Genomic DNA, 22,979 nt, shown 5'->3' with positions numbered 1-22,979 from the left:
GATTTCAGGTAAGGGGGTTGGTTACACAGAGGGAAGGTATTAGCACCCAAAGTATCTTAGGTACTCCTAGGGAGCTCTTTTGTGTGTATTTGTTTTGGTTGAAAAGATGTTTGTTTTAAAAATGGAATGGAGGATGAGAAAAGAATTCATTATTTACACTTTGTGTTTGATAAGACTTTTAGTCTTATGCCTACGTACCAACATAAATGAGGGATCAAAACCTCGTAGTTCATGGTAAAAATTTCAAAGATGGGTGGATTGATTTTAACAAAAGCCTAAAGATATTTTGTTATCAATGGGAAAATACTCAACCAGACATCCACCAATAATGAGGGCTTTACAATATTTAAGAGGGGGCTCCAACTTGGATTAAATCAACAAGTATGACACTAACCCCTAGTAAATGGAAAGTCTTACACTCAATATATCATGGAATGGGAGAATTACATATCAACCGAGGATAACTCAAATCTAAATGCTTTCTTTTGAAAAGTTTAAAAGGAAAGAGGCACAAAATGGCCAAAATGATTAGATGAAGTTGTTATTTCTTTTTTGTCTTTTTGAAAATAAAGTCAATATGGTTAATTCCTTTTTCAAGTTAGATTAAGAAAATATTTTTGAAAATCAATGGCATAAGGCCAAGGTTTATACTCATTAAAACAATTCTAAGTTTAAAAACAACAAGCAAAGTAGTTTTGAAAATGAGAAGGAGATTTTGAAATTAAATAAGAAAGAGGTGGAGATGAATAAGCTATCTTAGACAAGATTTAAAAGTTTTGAGTTGAAAATATCTAACCCATGGGAAGCATCCATAAGACAATAGTTTCAGATAGAAACATATCTCCTTTTGATTATCAAGCAAATAACAAAGCCATAATCATCCAAGCAATTAATGAGAAGACCAATGGTATCAAATAAAGATAACCAAACATCCAAGCTAGCACTCCAAAGTAAGAAATCTTCAATGTCCTTTATGTGTATCAGATGATAAATCCCTTGAAACATACTCAAAGAGAAAACATTAAATAATAACAATAAGATCAAAATAACCATTTAGACAAAGAGAAAGAGTGCATCAAATGAACCCAGGGGAATCTCTCCAGCTTGTATCAGATGAATGGCATTGGCCATGTTTGTGGCCTCAAATTAATGGCATTGGCAAAGTTTTCCTTCCATAACTCAGGAATGTTGCATACTCTAAGTCCATAGGTCTAAATCAAGTCACAGACAAAGATCCAACAGTCCACTAATGTGTTTTTTAATGTTTTTGTTTTTACTAAGTGTTTTAAGATCCTAAGACCACAAACACAAATATATCACAAGCACAAAGAATGGCTCAATTGAGCAAAATGAAAATAACTGAAGCATAAACATAGGTCTAAGTGGGCAAATAGCAAATGACTGAAGCATAAACAAATTGCATGAATGTAAATTATAAGGAATGATAAAGTGCAAGAATTTAAATTGCATTAAAGTAAATGACAAGAAAATTAAATGTTAGTTGTCAAGTTAGTATGCTAATTGGTTCCTTGAGTAAAATTTAGCGTTATGTTAAGCAATCATAATTAGACTTACGTAGAAGTCACAACTATTTGAGGCTAGTCAATAATAATGTCTATGTTAATTCATGCTAGAGACAAGGTATCCAAGACCAAGCTCCTAAAGCATACCACGCACAAAAATAAGAGGGGATGGTCATATCTCAATCAAACCTATGCCGATTCATTTGACACAAGGTCATTGATGAATCAACTAGCTAATGATCCATTGAGAAACCATTGACCAAGATATGATTTGGGAAGAAATAAGATGCGGGTGAATAGCTGAAATGAAGGGGATCCCATATTGGTCAAGGGATGAACCTTGCTTGATCAATACCATTCATTCATCTTGAGGGATGAAGTTCAAACTTCATCAACCCCCTAAATTCAATGGTATTGACAAAGTCAAAGTCCAATTCAACCCATACCAATGCCAAACAGAAGTAAGGTCAACATCAAGTCAATACAAAAACTCATCATAGCATTAAATCAATTAAACTAATTTAAAACAATTTTAAAAATGAAGAAAATAAGTTTTAAAGGATCAAAAACCTAAAATCCCTTCAAAACACCAAATAAATGACCAAGGGATTTATCATAGGTCAAACAAAGTCAAAGTACCATTGACTAATTTTTTTGGCATTTTTCAAAAGTCAAAAGTAATTAAAAACTAATTAAAACAAGTTAAACACCACAAAATTCACCAAAAATATCAAAATCAATCCAAAAGTTAATTTTAAATCAAAAATGGGAAAAGGAAAATATTTATGAATTTTTGGTGTTGGTCCCATAACTTTTGGATCAAAAATGAAATTATAATGAATTTTGGAAGAAATAACTATTTAAAAATCATTTTAGAAAATAAAATTAAAAAAAAACTAAAAAAATGGAGCCATCAGATCTCCCTCATTAATTGAGGTGCCAGATTTAATGGCCACAAGTGCATGCTCCACATGTAGTTTAGTCAAAGCACCCACACATATGGTAATCAAAGGAAAATGTCAGGATTAAAACGTGAAATGAAGATCCAATGGTGAGGGACAAGCCATGTCACCACCGGAGCCCTAGCTCCGGTCATCTTCTTCGGTGAGACTCACCGGACTGGCAGGATCAAAGTTGTACATGTTTGGAGTTTGAAACTTGCTAAAACAAACCATGGACAAAACTCGTGTCCAAGTCCTTCATTCTTCATCCAAATGATGTGATCTTGGACTCTTTGCAAAGCTATAATCATAAGGAACAACTTTGATATTGGTACTTTTTAAATTTTGAAGCTTGTAACATGGAGAGAGTTGGTCTTGAAGTTGGAAGAATCAAACATACTTAGAAATTTTTCTTAGTTATAAGTCAAATGACCCCTCTTTCCACATTGAATAACTTTTGATGTGCAATTCAAATGAACTTGGATCCTTCTAAAACGTTGTAGATATTTAAAACCTATTCAATTTTACTATAAATTTGGAAAGTTTTGGAGTTTGTATGATGGAGTTATGGATTTTAGAAGTTGAGGAAATTTGCTTGCTCAATGATGAGGACCAAAATGGACCTATAATGTTTCCTCTTGGTACATGACCTTGCAAGTAGAATTTGATCTTTCTCATAGAAGAAAATTTGAATAATACATCTTGAAATTAATAATTAAACTTGGATAATATTAATATCATAAAAATTGAGGAAGTTATGGTTCTTGGAAGTTGACCTTCTATCTGGGGCATAAACAAAATGACCTATAATCTTTCACCATAAAAAATGACTTTCCAAGCAAAATTAGATTTTTATGCCAACATGAAAAATGTTCTTAATGTAATAAAGAGTAACTTTTCTCTTGGAATAATTTTCATATAACAAAAATTGTAGGAGATAGGGTCTAGGAAACCCTAGATTTGACTAGTTGACTTTTCTGGTCAACTTCCTTGAATCAACTTGCACACTTGAAGTTATTTTGCTCTTTGTGGCTCATGGAGGATCATATATTCTTATGATGATGTAAAATGAATTATCCCTTGATATATTTGACCAGTTTTTGAACAAACTTGCTGAGGAAGGCACCCAAGATACCCAGATGAATTAAGGCTTCCTTGACAAACAGGCTTCAAACTCTTGATGAACTCTTGATCAAAATGACAAATAAAGAACTCGGGGATCCATATATGATGCTTAGAACCAATTTGGACCTTTGCTTGATTGATATATTGCATTGAGGGTCTCAAACCCTAGTTGTGGGCTTGGTGAGGCACAGATGGACACACACATTACCTACAAAAGAAACAAAGTTACACTAGTGTTTACCAGTGATTTCTGATAAGCGACCGCTAGTCTTCCAAATTTATATATTTTTGGTAACTCACGGGATCGACTAGATTGATCCTAGGACATGTGTCTTAAGAATTATTACAACGGTGGTTTGACTCATGGTTAAGTTTGTTTCTAATTTGTGGATGACGAAAAGTGTATAGACAACGATTCTAAGTGAAACTTATGACTTTATGAACAAAGTAAATGATGCTAATTTTGTAGTAAAAGGTTTAAAGATAACGAAAAGACTCGGAAAAGGTAAAGATAAATGACTCGAAGTAAATGCTTTAAGGCTTTTAGAAAGTACTGGAAATGAAGACTTGGCGAAGTGTAAATGCAGAAGTAAAAGTGATGATAAACTACTGAAAAGTAAGGGCAATTCGACAGATAAAAAGGCAGTAAAATACTTTAATTTAAACAATTGGTATGAAAAATATAACATGAACGAAACTTATGGTGTTCTTCATACATGCATTTTCAGCGTAAAACTCTTTTCTCTCGCTCCGGTACTTCGAGTGTATTTTTGTGAATTTCTGTATATCTGTTTGAACACACCTTGAATCTAAAACTAAGACCCCTATTTATAGTAATTTGACCCTAACGGCCTTTACATATATGACTGCCACGTTCGCCGTTCCCAGGCGTTGCATATCTTAGATGTTTCCACGTGTTGGTCTGACGAAACGGCTTTGTTTAAATTTCAAATACTTCCGCTTGAAGTTTCGAATCTGTGAACGCCCATATCGAAGAGAGCTTTATAAAAACCCAAAAATCTTCTAAGTTCCAGGCTTCGACAGCAAATAATTGCTTACCCACAGAGAATTAGACAGCTTCGCCACAGTCATCTTTTGCTTATTCTTAAAACTTAATATTTCCAAAGACCTTCAACTATCTGTCGAAATCCCCAGCTAACAACTAGACATATTTTTGTACTTTGGTTAGTAAACAAAGAAAATAAAGTATGATACAATCAAATATGCTTGTTGGTCTCTCCCAATGAAAACCCAATGAATGATAGGTGAGAAGAATACCAAGATGTGATCCCAATGTCAATGCAAAGCTATGGGATGGCATGGGGGATCTTAGGGGTCACAATTGGGGTCCTACAAATCCCTCATCAGAATTTCATCGTTTGGCAGATTCAGAACATGAGACTACCACCAATGTGATCGCCTCCTCATCACGAATTCAACCTTATTCTCAAAATTCATTTATCTAAACTGAGCATGGAGAATTTCAGAGAAGTTTCAGAAACAAGCAAGCCACAAAAAGTGAAATTAAATGATGAACATGATCAATCAACACCAGATAAGTTAGGAGAAAGCATCAGAGAGTGAATGACTATATTGTGGTAACTTGTTTGAGTTTAAATGATGGTCAGAGCTACCTTGTCCAAATGATAATCAGAAGTTGATGAAGCTAGATCTGGTCAGGGTACTTCATAAGGTCTTAGAGCTTAGTAATTGTTCCAAAAGCTTCAGAGAAGACCGAAGGTGCTAATGGAAACAAGAAATTAGATTGAAACAAGCTAAAATTTAAAACACAATAGCTCAACTTTCTGGAGAAATTTCATAGTGGAGCAGAGGTTCCTTAGCTCTAAAAAGCTTGTGAGTGAAGCAAACATGTTTCTCAATTTATAGGGAAGGGATTGGTCATCCCATACGTGCCAAATGATGCTCAATTCATGCAAAACGAATTTGCTCATGATGTGTGAAAAGTGTGACTTGCAAATCATCAAAACCCATCCAAATCATGAATTTTAAGAGTCAATTAACTTCTGGAGACTTGATCAAACGTGTTTAGGTCCAAAATGTATGGTAAATTGGCTTGTAATTGGGATTAGTGAAGTTCAAAATTCGGATCATGATGATTTCTTCAGTTCCAAGTCACCATGTTTAACTCAATGGGGAAACTTACTCGTGAGGCTTTTTGATCCCATTCTTCTTGCAATTTGTAGATATCATATCAAAGATCACAATGTGCCAAGAAAGGTTGCATTCGGATGCTTGAGCACAAAGTTATGACATGTTGAAGTTGGCACGAAACTCTGGTAATGTAACTTAGAAAATTCTAAGTCCCAAATGACTGAAAATTAATGTCTCAAAGAATTTCATGGCATTCCAAACATAATTTGACTTTGATCCTTGAAGTGAACTTGTAGAGTGCACCACAAATGATATTGTGAAAAAAGAATTAGCCTCAAATATTGAAAACTGAAGAAGTTATGAACCTTGAAATTTGAGAAAAAGTCGCTTGAAAATAGGTCAAATTTCACTAAGTCCACAAATGACTTATAATGTCTTCAAACTTTTGATGATCCTACAAGCATAATTGGCTCTTGCCATGTAAGTAGAAGTTGTAGAGGATATTGATAAGAGTCATATGCAAAATGAATCATTCAAAAATGTTGAGAATTGAAGGAGTTGTGATCCTTTGAACTTTGACTTCAAGTGTTGACTTTTTTGTCAAACCTCTGGGAACAAACTTATGTACTTGGACTTTTCTTGCATTTCAAGGTACATTGATGATCCTATGAACTCAAATAAGGTGTCCTTGAATGTTTTTTAATTAAGTTGCTAAAAGTTTGAGGTAACTTGTTGAAGAAGGCAGGAAATAAACACATGAACCTTTGACTTTTCTTGAGAAATAAGCAACAAAACTATGAGATGCTCTTGATCAAAATGAGATTGAAAGATGCTTGATAACCTTATAGATCATTTTTTGAGAAATAGTCCCCTTTAGAATTAATGGTTGAACACACTTTGACTTAAGGAATTAACACAAACACTAGAAACCATGAAGCTTTTGAGAGCCAAGGAACTACTTCACTCTGAAATTTCTCCAGAAAATTGAGCTATTGTGTTTTGAATTTTAGTTTGTTTTAATCCAATTTCTTATTTCCATTAGCACCTTTGGTATTGTCTGAAGCTTTTGCAATAACTCTCAAGCTCTAAGACCTTCTGAAGTGCCCTGACCTGATCGAGCTTCATCAACTTTTGATCATCATTTAGACAAGGTAGTTTTGAGCATCATTTGAACTCAAACAAGTTACCACAATATATCACTTCACTCATCATTTAATTTTACTTTTTTATGGTTTGCTTGTTTCTGAAACTTCTCTGAAATTCTCCATGCTCAGTTTAGATAAAATGAATTTTGAGCATGAGGTTGAATTCGTGATGAGGAGGCGATGATATTGAAGGTAGTCTCATGTTCTGAATTTTCCAAACGATGAAACTCCGATAAGGGATCACCGGGGAAAATGACCAAATTGTTTCAGGTCATCTGAGTTGGCTATACACGTTGGCAATTTGAAATATTCTAATTGGTCCATTTTAAATTTGATTTCGTGTTTTATTTTGTCTAAATTCTACCATGCGCCTTAGACTGATAACTGTTGGATCTACCACGTCAATTAATAAGGTCAGATCCAAAAGCTTAGTGTTTTTTCTGATTTTTTTTCTTTTTCCTTTTTTATTTTAAATTTCATTTTCTTTTAAAATTCATAGAAAATTCATCTTTCATCCGAAAAATCCCAAAATAATTTCTAAAATTTTCTTTTATTTTTCTTTATCTGATTCTTATTTTTTCATATTTTATTTTCTTGATATTCTATTTTTTATGGATTTTGTATTTTTTTTCATTTGTTTTAATTGGTTTAAAAATACTTTTATGCATCTAAAATTTCTGAAAAATTTATTTTACGTTTCTTATTTTATTTCGAACCTTACATAATTTTCTTGGTCATTTATTTAGTGTTTTGAAGGACTTTATAGATTTTCTCTTTTACTTCCCTTTTAAATTTCATTTTAAAAATATTGTTAATGCATTTTATTTTAGTTTATTGCATTTTATGTTTGTTTGACCTTTGTTGACTTCTGTTGGCCTTGGTGAAGGAGAATTGCGACCCAAAGCGCAGCGGAAATTAAAATTTTCTCCTTTAGAGATCCTTACGAATGGTCATGATCAGTGATAGAGTATTTACCTCTTGTGACGGTTGAAACCTTTGGTGCAGATCTCTTGTGACGATCAAAACCCTTTGATGCAGATCCACGAAACGATCACGAACGTTGAACAATGACAACGTCTCTACTCAGTCCACACGAACGGATTCCTTCAATCTCAGTGCTAGCTGGTATGAATGAAGGCTTTGAGTGAGAGAGAGAGAAAGAGAGAAAACGAAAAGAATGCAACCGCAAATTTTTGCTTCTGCACAAGGGTTCTATTTATAGAACCACTTGTGTGGGCTTCAAGCTAAAAGCCCACTTAAGTGTATTTTGGCCCATATCTTATAATATGCCCAAAATCACTTAAGCTCATGGTACCTTACCATATTTCGTATTCTACTCAAGTACACCGTACCTTACGATGTTCTATAACTCACTTAAGGGCACCGTACCTTACGATATTCCTTAGTTACTCTATCTCTCATCAATCCGTCCTTTGTGTGTGACCCTGTAGGTTTTCGTGACGTTGGCAATTATACTAAATCACACATTTAATATAATAAACAGTGAGCGGTATCTAGCAACACATCACTGCTACCCAAGACACGAAAATGTCATGTGATCTGACAAAAACCTTTCTGTGATAATAATTATGTGTATAATTACCCTTTTGCCCTTATGTCTATATTGAACACAAGGCATAGACCGTGTCATCCTTGTCCAGTTCAATATTGGGCCCATAGACATTTATCCTGTTATGCAGGATGGGCAAATTCCATCTAGGTCACTCATGTCCCTCAGCATGCTTTGTGGAGTACCCATCAACTGTCTTTATGGTTATCCAGTTACGGACAACGTTGGATCAGCAATAAAGCACTCGACTCTACATCTAGGATCCATAGTGGTTTCAGGTCGAAGAGTGGAATACACTATTATCACCATGAGAATAACTTATGACACCTTGCATAACTTTCTATATAGTATTCTCATAGCGGGTCAATCCGGTATAAATATTACTCCTAATATTCATACCTATGTTTAAGACTTGATAACTCTTTATCCATGATCCATGAGATGTGATCATCAGTCTACAAACATAATAGTCTTAATGCTTTAATGTTATCCCACTTCACACTAAAGCTCGACTACGGATACTTTAGGAATAGTGTCCTTATGTTTAATGTGTTCTCATGATTAAGTCACACTTAATACATTAAACGGACTATCTATTCCAGGGACTTTATTAATCAACCATAATAAAGAGAATGCCTTTTATTATTCGATACAAGTACCAAAATGTATTGGCCTCTAGGGCTTACACCAACACTTGGATCTTGGCTATTTTGATCATAGGTCTCATCAAACCCAATGGATCTTGGGTGTTCATGGGGTGAAAACCCTAATCCACCAAAAATGGATGATTGATTTTGATGATGACTTGATCAAGCCTTTGATCCAATTTGGATTTGGTTTCTCTTGTCTTCTTCTTCATACCTTTCTCTTGTTCATGATATGTAGATTGATACTTGATGAACTTTCATCATTTCAAATCTACCTATTAATTGATCATGGATCATTTAAGGTACTTTAGATTGATGCAGAAGTTTATCCTAAATGTCATGAAGTATTGATTGATGTAATGGACCACTCTCCTAGCCTTTGTGATTGATCCATCCTCTTTTCATTTTTGTGTGACATGGCTTTAGGAGAATAATTTACATATCATTTCACTAGCATGTATTAACATAAATTATTATTGACCGAACTCAGATAGTTGTGACTTCTACATAAGTCCAATTACGATTACTTAACATAGCGCTAAATTTATCCCGAATCGGAAAATAAGTCATTTTCATAAGTGAGATTTTAAAGTCTCTTACCCCACATGGTATTATGTGAAAAATATTTTTTCCTTTTTACCTAAGAGAGATAGTGGCATACTTGTTGATTTTATCAAAGTTTGAGCCCCTCTCATGGTGATATTGTTGTTTGCTCAATAATCTCTAGCCTTCCTATGAGAGGGTTACTTGCAGGACTGGCTACAAAGTCCTGGGATTAGTGTTTAAGCATACAGTGTTTTGGTAAATAATGTTTTTGAAAGGTTTAAAAGGTGTAAACACAACTCTTGATGAGTTGGGAACGTGATAAACATAAGGCGAAAAGGGAACGTATAAACGATAAAGCAAGAAAGACAAAAGGTAAATTTGGTAAGATTAAATGACATGTAAGTATACCCTGGAGGAAAAGTACATTTTTGTGAGGAGATTGACTTTTTTCTCGTAAATGCTTTGATACTTCAAGCTTTACCCCTACTTCAAATGCCACCACTAGAATCTCACCTAACACTGGCTTAAATACTAGTTGAAAATAATCGTCTGGAGGTTACAAAACCATCTCCTGATGCCACGCGTCGGTCCACTTCCCCTATGGATGCGTTCACCCTCCTGTCGAGGGTGCTCCAACAAATTCCCTAGTCGAAACTGGATTTCTCCCCTAGCCGAAATTGGTCAGCTAACAAATTTTCCCCTGAAAAGGCTGGCTTCGACATGAGCATGCTGATCGAGGAACTGGCCTTTTGACGTTCCACATTTCATCTAGTTGTCTTATCACTACTCATGACTTCATATGTGATGGTGACTTTTTCGGCCGCGCGATTTCCAAGACACTCTATCATCATTAGAAGCTATCCCTAGGTCGTGAGATCCCAATCGAAACCCACTAACTCTTCTTATTACTTCCTAGCCAACCACTTGTTAGTCACCTAGTGCTCGACTGTTCACCTCACTGGCCTATAAATAGTATATTCTCCTTCTTCACACACTTGTCTGCTTCCATACTCACGTATTTTCTTGCTCAAAACTTCAGACGCATTTATGTATTACAATTTCTCACCCAGCATCTCAAAAAACTCCAAACCTTTGCTTAATATCACAATGGCTTCCTCTTGTCATGCCAAAGAAACCATTTCCTATGGTACTGGCCACAATTACATCGCCTTCAAACTTACTACTAAAGAGGGTATGAATCGCATTCCTCAACCCACATCATCTGATGAAGCTGTTATCAAGAACTGGCAACGCCAGATGGTGATACCTTTCGTGGTTGACAAAAAGTTGTTGGCGTTCCATGGACCTCTTGATGACCAAAAGTCTTATCCAAAGACCGTTGCACCCTTTTTCCTGCGTACAAACCTACTAGTACTCCTGCTTTCGAAGGATCTGTCGTACTTGACGTCAGATTCATGGAGGCGAAAGCCAAGGTTTTTCGATCCATGCCCACTCCTAGAAATAAGGAATACCCGGCGTGGCTTAACAAGGTCAAACGAAAGCGTCAAGACCAATGGTGGAGTGTAGGGATCTTTGACCTTATTCAAGTATCAAGGTACACCCACCGTGTCAACCCTTACATGTTGTTGGCGTCCTTATACTTCTTGGAAGGCTCGACAAACACGTTCCAGCTGCCTTGTAGAATGCTAACACCCACTCTTTTCGACATGGCGGCGATCACCGACCTTTCGCCCCTGAGGGAAACATTTAATCCAACCCTTTCGACGGAGAACACTTTCACGTTTGGTCGGGCCAGCCTCTTGAACTACATCAAAGAGCACCACAACAAGGACTTTGTAGAAGTGTCCAACGAGGAGCACATAACCTTCCTTACCTTGTAGCTCTCATACTACGTTTTCTGTCCTGGTTCTTTGCAGATAGCAAAAATCTATATTGCTCTGGTGATCCAAATTCATGAAGGTCAATATGTAGCTTTAGGCAAATTACTATTGGCTTCCATGTATCATGCTTTGGGGCTGGCAACCCTGAAACTGAAGCTTCTTGCCAACACTCTCAAAGCCTTGAACCTGTTGGGTCCTTTGTGGCTCTTGCAACATTGGTTAAATGCTACCTTTGAGTATCAACTGGGATACACAATGTCGTAGCATCTTATGCGACTGAACAAAGATCGACCGATCAAAGGATCCAGGTTGGCTTTGACAACCTGTCAGGAGACTCCAAACACCAGTATCTTCATGAAATATTTGAATATGTTCATCGAAGCGGACAAATTTGCTCCTGGTATGGCGCCATTTGTTGACAGAACCTTCGGCCCCAAATGGTTCAAAGATCCATTTTCCGGTAGCTCTCCACAAACTGCAACTAAGTCGAACATGATATGGAGGGCTTTCCTGACTCCTACCTTACTGTCATACAGGTTTGGACCAGGGTCGAAGTGGTTCAGTTTCATGAGCTACCAACCGAACCTTGTGGCTCGTCAATTCGACCTAAGCCAGATGGTCTCGAAGCCTCTGGTATCTCATGACACCGACATTTTTCTGGTACGGTCGATCCTTAACAGCTGATGATCACAAGGCTTGCCTCCATTTTTACAAATCTACTAACCGTTACAAACTCCTAGTTTTTAGGTTTCAACAATATTTCTTAACAACCATTGGTTTTGACGAATGGTGGAACTCCTACTACAGTCATGCTTTCCCAAGTGACTAGTTTCTTCAAAATATGGTCAACACACTTTCCACTCTCGTCGACGATATACCGACTCCGCCTCCGTCCGTTAATGCTCTCTACCCAAAAGTCCAAAATCCTCAAGTCGACGAAGCCCCTAAAAAGGTACATGTAAACTGATTTAGTTTTCTTCTTTTCTTGGTGTTATACCAAAATGACGGTTTTTTCTATCAGGTTCAAAAGAGGGTCGCGCCCTCTGCTGAACCGACTCTGGCGAAGCCTTCGAAGAAGCAATGGGTGCCTTCTACCCCATCTCCGCAGGTATTACTTATTCACCTTTTAAACAAGTTTTTTACTAAGACTTTTTTTTATCACCTCTTCATGCGTCTCAACATTCAGGTACCCGAAGAAGTGCTTATGGTGGAGGATGAGGATTCTTATGGGAGTGTGCATTCACACATTTTTGCTCCATCAAAATCACCTCCCAAAACTCCTCCTACCCCTACGCGGAGGAAGAGGGCTCAAGCCCAGAAGACTCTGATGAAGGTGGCTCCCAGGGTTTCCTCGACAGTCCAGGAAGATATTGAAGAAGTTCTCACTCCTCATGATTCAGAGAGGACTCCCATTGCTTCTCCAACTCCGGTGGATCTCCAGGTATTCGTCCCCACTCTTCCCTATTATCTAAGGTTTTTTCTTCGCCATGTAATCTAACACTTCTATCTTTCAGGGACCGGTGGGCTCCCCGATTGATGTCGAAACCGTGGTCAGAGATACGACCGAACATCTTCCAGCCGACATTGTCTTAAGCCCTCAACGACAAACTGAGTTTCAAAGTGGCTCCCTAGTGACCTCTCAAAATCCAGCATCTCCACCACCTCTTGATCCAAACATGGCTGACGAAAAATGTGTCGACCATCATTTTGACCCTGAGCAAAATCAGGATTATCAAGCAAAGGAACCATATGAGGCCCTAAGAAAGCTGCAACAAATCAGTCACTTGTCGGCTGACGCGCCACTTTCACCTTCTACCGTTGATGCTTCCTCGGAGCTTCATGCCATGGTTGTTTTTATTCTTCAGCAACTGAAAGTGTCACTCTTTGATGGAAAGTTTCTAAGCGTTCTTGAAAGAGAATGGGAGATTGCTCATGATATTTTTAAATTTCTCTACTCTCTTGCTCTCCATGATCTTCCTGCCTCAATGGTTAAGTACTTCGTCGAGTTTGAGGCCTTCTTTACTCAATTTATCAAGGACTTCAACCTTCGACAACATGCTGACCTCCAAATAAAAATGAAACTTAATGAGGCAAAGATCGAATGGGACTCAAGTGAGGCTTGTAAGCGGGAACTCGACGAATTCGAATAAAAGAAGGAAGAACGTCTTCGTCAGTGGGAAGCCTTCGATCAACAGATCTTCGAATATCAAGCCTAGATTGCTGAACTGAATAAAAAGATTGCTGAGGTAGAAGCGCATAAAGCTTCTTTGGAGACGGTTGAAGGAATTCCTACGCAAGAGGCTATCGACAATGAGGTCATAGGGGGAATATCTCATGGAGAAAGAGCGCTTAAGATCGAGGCTGACATCAAGTACTTGCGCAGGAAGGTCACTCTGGACAGTAGGATCAGTCACGAGATAACCTCATTTAAGGACTTTAAATCTAGGTTCCCTATTTGAATTATCTTTATTTCTCTTGTAGGTCTGTCGACCATATTTTGTAATGCCCTTTTGGGACATTTTTAAAAAAATCAATGAATCTTATGTTTGGATATGGATCTCTTGTAGCATAGGTTTATATTTCTTCAAGTATTTTCCATTCACCCTCAAGACCCATTGATCCCCGCCCAGTTCTTTGATCTCATATGCATTATTAATGTATGTTCGACTTACTTGAAATGGTCCTTCCCACTTCGGAGACCATTTGCCTAAGGTTCGATCTCGACGATCCATATGCAAGATTACTTTCCAAACATAATCATTATCAGCAAAGGCTTTTTCCCTTACCTTTCTATTGTATACCTTGGCTACGTGTTCCTTTTGTCGGATCAGCATTTCGGTCGCGGCCAATCTTTCTTCGTCCAAATCAACCAATTCGTCGAACCTCACGTCCCAGTATTGTTCCGACTGAAGTTCGTTCTGACGTTGCACTCTAACGGACTGTAAGCAGGTCTCTACTGGCAATAGAGCATCCTGACCAAATGTTAGTCGAAAAGGCGTCGAATTTGTCGCCTTTTTCGAGGACGTTCGACAGGCCCATAGAATTTGGTCCAAAGTTTTATGTCAGTTCTTTGGTTTTTTGGAAACATGTTTCCTAATCAATCTTATTATTACTTTATTGGCCGCTCCTACTTGGCCATTTGCTTGTGCATAGTAAGGTGTAAAGGTAACCAACTTGAAGCATGTCTCCCCAGCAAACTCTTGCATCTTTTGTCCCATAAACACTGACCCTTGGTCTGTGGTAATGGTCTCTGGGATTCCAAACCTATATATAATATGTTTTTGGATGAACTCAATCACTGCATCTTGATCCACCTTCACCAGCGTGACAACTTCGATCCACATGGTGAAGTAATTTATCCCTATTAGGATAAACTTTTGCTGCTTCGACGAAGCTGGTCGAATTTCTCCATTGATGTCTAATGCCCACCCCCTAATGGGTCGTGGTTTGATGATCACATGCAACTCACTTGCCGACATATGTTGAATACCCGCGTGTCATTGACATTCTTGGCATCCCTTGGCAAACTCGATGCAATCTTTCAACATACTTGGCCAATAAACCCCTTGTCAAAACAGCAATCACTTCATCTTATGGCCTTCCTGGTGGGCGCCACAGGCTCCATTGTGCACCTCATATATGGCTAAGTACGCTTCAGTATTGTCGCATCTCGAAAAATACGATTCCTCGCGATGGTCGCGGAAAAAATTTACGTTCGAACAGAGTCGCCACCGAACTTTATTTATCCCAATGAAGGGATAGGAAAATATCGATAAAACCTTTAAAAAATAGAATAATGGTCGTCGCAACCATATTCGGGTTCGGGAGTGGATTACGTAAAGGGAAGGTATTAGCACCCGTTACGTCTGTTGTACTCAACGGGAACCTTTTAGTTCTAATTTGTGTTTCGAGTGTTAATTTATTTTTGTTTGTTATCTTTAGGTTATAAAATTATTAAAAATAGAAATGGATGAGAACCTCAGAAAGGGAAAGGGGAGGTTTTTTATTAGTGTGCTCGCGAAGATACAGCAATCTCCTGCCTACGTATCCTTATGGTATAATAAGGAAATCAGAGCATTCGTAGTTCGGGGAACTACGGTTGGTTGGTGTTTTTTAATGAACAGTTGTTTAGATCGTGTTCTAAAGGCTAAACACTGCCTTGTCTACTCTCGGCGGAGGCTTAAGCATTGGTTTGTTGTGCGCATTATAAAGGATTAAATAGTGTTCTTTTTGAAAAGAGTTTTGATCACACGAGGGTGGCAAGTTGAATTAATATGTTGGGTGTTTTGTTTGATTGGTTATGTTGAGATATTTTGGTTGGTTGAGATGTTTTTGGTTGGATGACGATTACTCGGATAGTCGAGTAAGACAACTCGTATCCTAACAGTCGGGAAAGGGAATAGAAGATTCTAGACCACTTTCTTTTTCATCCTTAATTATAGAAAGGATTTGATAATAATTAAGGTGTTTTGAATGGATGACGAATACTCGGATAATCGAGTAAGATAACTCGTATCCTAATAATCGGGAAAGGGAATAGAAGACTCTAGACCGCTTTCTTTTTCACCTGAGTGATTATGTAAATTAGTTTGCGTATGGTTGACGTATTTTAGAATGAACGACAAGTACTTGAAGGACTGAATAAGACAACTCATATCCAAGCATTTGAGAAGAGGAATTGAAAACTCAAGACCATCTCCCTTTTCGTATAGTCTTGATTGAGAATGATTTGACTTACGGTATGAGTTGGCGGAAAAATGACAATTATTCGACTGACCGAGTAAGAGAACTCGTATTCAAACAATTGGGGAGAGAAGTCGAAAACTCAAAGTCATCTCCCTTTTCATTTCTCTATTATGAAAATAATTTGATTTAATTGGGTTTGGAAGTTTGTAGAGAAACGACAATTATTTGACTAACCAAGTAAGAGAACTTGTATTCAAATAATTGAGGAGAAAAATTGAAAACTCAAAGTCATCTCCCTTTTCTGGTTTCTTATCATAAAATGATTCGATTTGTTTGTGCTTAGGTGGATAGAAATGACGACTATTTGACTAACCGAGTAAGAGAACTCGTATTCAAATGATCGAGGAGAGGAATTAAAAACTCAAAGCCATCCCCCTTTTCATTTCCAAATGAAATGGTGTTTGATTGTGATTGGGTGTTTTAATTTGATTTGAATGAAAATACTCGACATTGGATCGAGGTTTTAGCTTTGTGTTTTATGAATAGGTTGGATTTTATTTTAGTGAATTATTCATCTACTCGATTATCCAAAAAACGAATAGGTCTCATTGTAAGAAAGCCCAAGAGTAAACTATGTGAGGTTGATGGCGATGCTTTAAAAGCGATCGACTTACAAAGGGTTTGTTTTGAGAGGGGGCTTGATGTTAAATCAAGAATTGTGTGATTTGGTGTTTGTGGTTTGAATGGTACGGAATGTTAGTAAAGTTATTTACATGTGAGGATGCAAACATGAATCATCTAAATAATCAATTAAACACATGAGATTGATTAAACGATTAATTAAATAATTTGCTCAATGATTAGAAAAATAATTAATTATCTAAAAAATAATCAACTAAAAAAATCCATTTATCAAAATATGAATCAAATTAATAAATATCTAAAATTAAGAAAATGTAGTTATTTACAAAATGTCATCTATAATAATTAAATTACTTAGGTAATCATTTAAATATAATTTGTTACTTAATGAGTAAATAACTTTTTAAAAAATTAGAAAGTATTTCTTCCTATACTAGATATACCACATACTAATTTTCGGTTCTCGTCGATCTAGTAAATTATATAGGTTATTCTTGCTTTGTAACAATGTAAAATTCTCATAACAATCCTAAACAAGACTATAATAAAACCAACTGAGGTCAAATAAAAACGTTTAAAAAAATTAGAATGATGGTAGTATAAATGATATAACTCTGTGTCTCTCATTCCCATTTATTATACCTAATATGCCATTAAGAAACATAAAGACATTTGCATGATATGGATTAACAAAACGGTGATTAAAAGGAAGAAAAATAAATAAGCAGTGCTAATTAAAAGTGATAGCAGCAGGAAACTGAAGTAAAACACATTTTAAAATGACAGTAAACACTTTTCTCCTAGAGTTGCCACAAACAACAGCATTTAGGTTAATCACTATAAAACATGAATATGACACTGATGCAATGATAATGAAAACAAATCGAAACACAAGAAAGGCTTGTATTAAAGCAGCACAAACATAATGCAACCCAAATCTCGTCCAAAATGCAATGATAATGAAAACAAATCGAAATACAAGAAAGGCTTTTAGGGAGAATAATAAAAAAAAACTATAACAGCAGCAATACCAAAACAATACGTAATATAACCGAAGCCTTATATGAATCCTCCATAAAATCAAATTTTAGCAGCAAGCATACTAACATAATAATGTGCCAAAATAAGAACAACTTATAATCATTCACAAAGTTATTGCAATATCGACATAAATCCAACATTTATTCCGAAACACATTATGTCATAAAATATATGGAATCGAAACAAATTTATGCAGTAAAGCCAATACGTAATGCAATCATATATCGAAACAGAGTTTAGAGTTATAAACGTGATTCAATAACTAAACTAGAATCAAAATATGAAACCATTTGTAACAGTATTTTCGATTCAAAATATTACCGAATGCAGAACCGTGAGCGCTATTTAGCTTGTTCTTTTTGCAAGCAGCGGGAATAGAGTGTCAAGCATGTCTCAAAATACCTGCTGAACAGTGCAGTTTAACAGCTCCAAGAAGATCATTACGAGTAGTTGGTTGCCATGCTTTCGATTCGGGATATGCGGACTCTATCTCTTTTCACTTGATTTGCACTTTAAATCACAAAACACACCAGAACATGATCGCCGATAGTGAATACATCGCCTTCGGAAATGTGCCTGCTGCCTCTCGAAACTCTATCGTTAGTGGAGCGAATCTGGTGTTTTTAGCCTTCCATTTTGAATCCTAACCGAACCAATACCTACATAAAAAATCAAAACCAACAGCAATCCAATCGAAAAACGCCTTGCTAACTCGAAATCATCTAAAACAAAGTTGAAGCAAGAGACTCTGTTGTTGTTCAATGTCGTAGCACACCGTTGAGTTGCTATTGCATGGTTTGAGTTTTGCTTGGATGAGTTTCTGGGTTGCGAAGATATGGCTGATATACGGAAATGAATGTAAGGTTAAACGTCGTGGTGCACCGTTGTGTCTAGCGGTGGAGGGAATATCGACGGAGAAAGTGCGTAGTTGTTCACGAAAATGGCGGTGTGTATCGGTGACGACGAGAAAGGGTGTCGTCAGAGGGTGGATCTTGTGACGTGAGCGGCGGGTGATGGTGTTGAGAGTTTGTCGGCGGTGCGTGTGGAAGACGGCGTGAGGTTTATGGTGGTGGACACGGTGAGGCGTGTGTTGGGGTTTTGTGAGGTGTGACGGCTTTGCATTTTGGAGTGCCAGCGTGAGGTTTGTGAGAGTTTCGCCGGTGGGGGTGCGTGGATGGTGGTTGAAGGTGAAGAGGAAATGAAATGGAGATGGTGGTAGTTTATGGTGGGTGAGGAGAAAAAAAGAGTCGTTGGAGATAGGATGCGTGTCAGTCTGTGAATGGCTGGAGAGTGAGAGGTGTCTAGGTTGCCTTTGCCAATGGGACGCGTGTCCACGCCATGCTCACGTCTTTTATCCTATGAATTTTGTGAGTGGGATCGCTAGCTGGCAATGGGGAAGTTAGTTTGTATAGCTGATAATTATCACATGGTGTTGGAGAGAAAAAACTTTCTTTTAATTTTATTTTCCTTTTCTTTTTATTAATAATTCTAATACTAAGAAAGAAAAGATTCATTAGAATTCTTAGCAGTAATTTAATTTAGAAAATGATAATAATAAAACAAATCTTTAATTTGGACATTAAAACAAAGAAATAACAGGATTAATTATAAATAGAAGTCGAATATGAATTTGCTCGAAAAATTAAATCACACACTAAAATGATCAGCACAAAATATACTTATTGAAAAAATACAGCGTTTCTTCAAATTCTGAAATAAGTTTGCACCGGTTAAAAGGCTCAAGCGGGTCAAAATGCAACTGAAACAGCTTCTGAAAATTACAACGAGCACACTAGGTTAAACTACATGAACGGTAGATTAATAATACTGGTGTCTGTAATTTTAATTCTGAAGCTTTTTACCCGCTGATTTTACATGTTCTTGAGAAATGATTTAACCAATTTGTCTGTATTTTCAATAAATTTATTCTGACTGATATTTTAGGTTTTATTCATGATGAAATGCATGTCATGCTGTGCATATGATGCAAATTAAAAATGGAATCGATTTACGAAAATTTAAATATGGCCGGACAAAATTGGGTTATGACAGCTGCCCCTATTTAATTAACTTGAACCAGAAGGTAAGAATGACAACAGTCTTCATACATTCATAGTGGAAGGTAATTAAATACGAAAAGGCCCAAATTTTGTCCTTTGAAATGCAAGGAAGAAATGCAAAAAATGCAGTGAGAAATACAGTAAGAAAAATTGTCGAAAAGGTAAAATGGAACAGCCAAGACTTTCTGGGGGTCGTCAGAACAGTATCTTGGACGTCATAGTCGAGATATGTTAGTAATGGAATGACATCCCTAGCTAAATCTCAAGATTTTTCAGGATGCTAGAGCAGTATAAAGAAAATCTGGCATGAGACTCTTCATATTGATGAAGCAGCATCTCAACAGTAAAAGTGAGATTCTCTGTATCGAGTCGAAACAACATCTTATATGATAGAATTAAGATGTTCCAGCAAGGGAAAGATACCTTAATTGAATCTAAGACTCTTCGAGGATATTAGAGCAGTATCTCTAAAAAAATCTGAAAATGAGACTCTTCATATTGATGAAGCAACATCTTAAACAGTAAAAATGAGATTCTCTGTATATAGTCGAAGCAGCATCTTATCTGATAGAATTAAGATATTCTAGACCAAAAGAATGATGTCTTAATTAAATCTAAGACTCTTCGAGGATACTAGAGCAGTATCTCTAAAAACTCTGAAATGAGACTCTTCATATTGATGAAGCAGCATCTCAAACAGTAAAAATGAGATTCTTTGTATCGGGTCGAAGCAGCATCTTATATGATAGAATTAAGATATTTCGAACAAGGGAATGATACCTTAATTGAATCTAAGACTCTCCGAGGATACTTAGAGCAATACCTCTAAAAAATCTGAAATGAGACTCTTCATATTGATGAAGCAGTATCCAAACAGTAAAAATGAGATTCTCTGTATCGAGTAGAAGCAGCATCTTATATGATAGAATTAAGATATTTCGAACAAGGGAGTGATACCTTGATTGAATCTAAGACTCTCTGAGGATACTTAGAGCAGTATCTCTAAAAAATCTGAAATGAGACACTTCATATTGATGAAGCAGCATCTCAAACAGTAAAAGTGAGATTCTCCGTATCGAGTCGAAGCATCATCTTATACGATAGAATTAAGATATTCCAACAAGGGAAAGATACCTTAATTGAATCTAAGACTCTCCGAGGATACTTAGAGCAGTACCTCTAAAAAATCTGAAATGAGACTCTTCATATTGATGAAGCAGCATCTCAAACAGTAAAAGTGAGATTCTCCGTATCGAGTCGAGGCAGCATCTTATACGATAGAATTAAGATATTCCAACAAGGGAAAGATACCTTAATTGAATCTAAGACTCTCCGAGGATACTTAGAGCATTACCTCTAAAAAATCTGAAATGAGACTCTTCATATTGATGAAGCAGTATCTCAAACAGTAAAAATGAGATTCTTTGTATTGAGTCGAAGCAGCATCTTATATGATAGAATTAAGATATTCCGAACAAGGGAATGATACCTTGATTGAATCTAAGACTCTCTGAGGATACTTAGAGCAGTATCTCTAAAAAATCTGAAATGAGACTCTTCATATTGATGAAGCAGCATCTCAAACAGTAAAAGTGAGATTCTCCGTATCGAGTCGATGGAGCATCTTGTGAGAGAATTCTTTACCTTGAATTAATTTTTAATGATAGCAAATTATGTGATCATCATCCAAATGTTGGTTGTGCATTGCATTACATGATACATTTGTGTTTTTATTATGTTTTCCATCCCACTCTATTGTTGCATAACTGTACATATAAACCTACATTGATACTTCCCTTAAAATAACAATTAAAATGCATTTTATGTCAGTATGCATCAATACATAAGCCTCTGCATCGATACATACAACATGTGATAAATCACAAAACCTTTCTGTTCAGTATGCATCGATGCATACGAGTCATGCATCAATACATGGAAGGCTAAAGACTCTATGCATCGATCCACACGATCCCTGCATCGATACATGACCAATTGAAACAGCCTGTGTATCAATACATGCGCATTAGGCATCGATACATACTAGTGAAATAATCACATGCATCGATACATACGAATTATGCATCGATACATGATTAATAAATTTCACCAAAAATTCACATATCTTACAGTATGCATCGATACACACTCTTATGCATCAATACATAAAGTTGTTTTATGTTATAACAGTAACTGTTTTGCAGCATATATAAGACAGGTTATGACAGCAGTGCAAAAGTGGAATTCATTGAGGGAAAACAATTGAACACAAGATCAAAAGCAGTGTTGGAGCAATTGTTTGAGAGCAATTAGAAACCTGAAAGAGACTTCATCTTCTTCATCTTCTCAATCACTTTTCTTCAAGAACATTTACACATAACCATTCTTGTTCTTTGGATTAAAGAAGCATCGAGATAACGTTCAGTGGTACGATCAAGGATCTAGCTATGGTTTGCAGTGGAACGATCGAGGATCTAGCTGAGTTGAAGATTGAAGGGGGTTTCTAGGAAAAACCTATTGGTTTGTCCTTCAAGAACTGGAGTGTTCTTGAGGGTTTGGGAGTCACGTTTGCAGAACATATTCAGCCGCAGTGTTGCGTTTGGAAATCGGGGGATTTCGCAAGCAGGTCGTGGAACCGGTGAATTGTTTGCAATTTCGTGCAGGAAAATCTTGATCGTGCTCAGATCAAGTTAAGGTTCATACAAGAAGAGGTTCTTAGAGTTTAGAATTCTGTCTTTGTATCATAACCTTGTATCAACGGATTCGGCAAATATTGATAATCAAAGTTCTCAATTTCATTTGAAATTGAGAGGGAGACGTACCCACACGCGAGGACGACGTGGGGAACTTCCTTACCAAATCTCTGCGTATCGTATTCTTACCTTACTCCTCTTTACGTTTTAAAACTGTTTTCGCAATTTCAGTTAGTGTGTGGTGATTGTTCCTGTTGCAAGACAGCAGTGGCAAGAAAACTTTTAATCAAACTCCATTGCTGTTTATCATCGATCACATACACACCAACTGTTTGACAAAACGGTTAGCTAGATTTTATTCATTGGAAATAGACTTTAATGATAAGTGCATTCAATTAGTTAAAATT

At 36.7% G+C, this 22,979-nt stretch overlaps 1 long non-coding RNA gene across 1 annotated transcript in view; it reads right to left on the bottom strand.

Moving 5' to 3' along the window:
- Positions 1 to 18,006: 18,006 nt before the first annotated feature.
- The window catches only part of LOC127107502 (uncharacterized), a 55,486-nt gene continuing 50,513 nt past the window's right edge, over positions 18,007 to 22,979 (bottom strand). Inside the window, exon 2 of the long non-coding RNA XR_007795747.1 lies at positions 18,007 to 18,221. This is a non-coding gene — a long non-coding RNA (uncharacterized LOC127107502). The remainder of the gene's footprint in view (positions 18,222 to 22,979) is intronic.

The sequence above is a fragment of the Lathyrus oleraceus genome, chromosome 7 (genome assembly GCF_024323335.1).
Source record: "Lathyrus oleraceus cultivar Zhongwan6 chromosome 7, CAAS_Psat_ZW6_1.0, whole genome shotgun sequence".
NCBI classification, from domain to species: domain Eukaryota; kingdom Viridiplantae; phylum Streptophyta; class Magnoliopsida; order Fabales; family Fabaceae; genus Lathyrus; species Lathyrus oleraceus.
The sequence above is the reverse complement of the archived record's forward strand: the minus strand, read 5'-3'. Positions and strand labels throughout refer to the sequence as shown.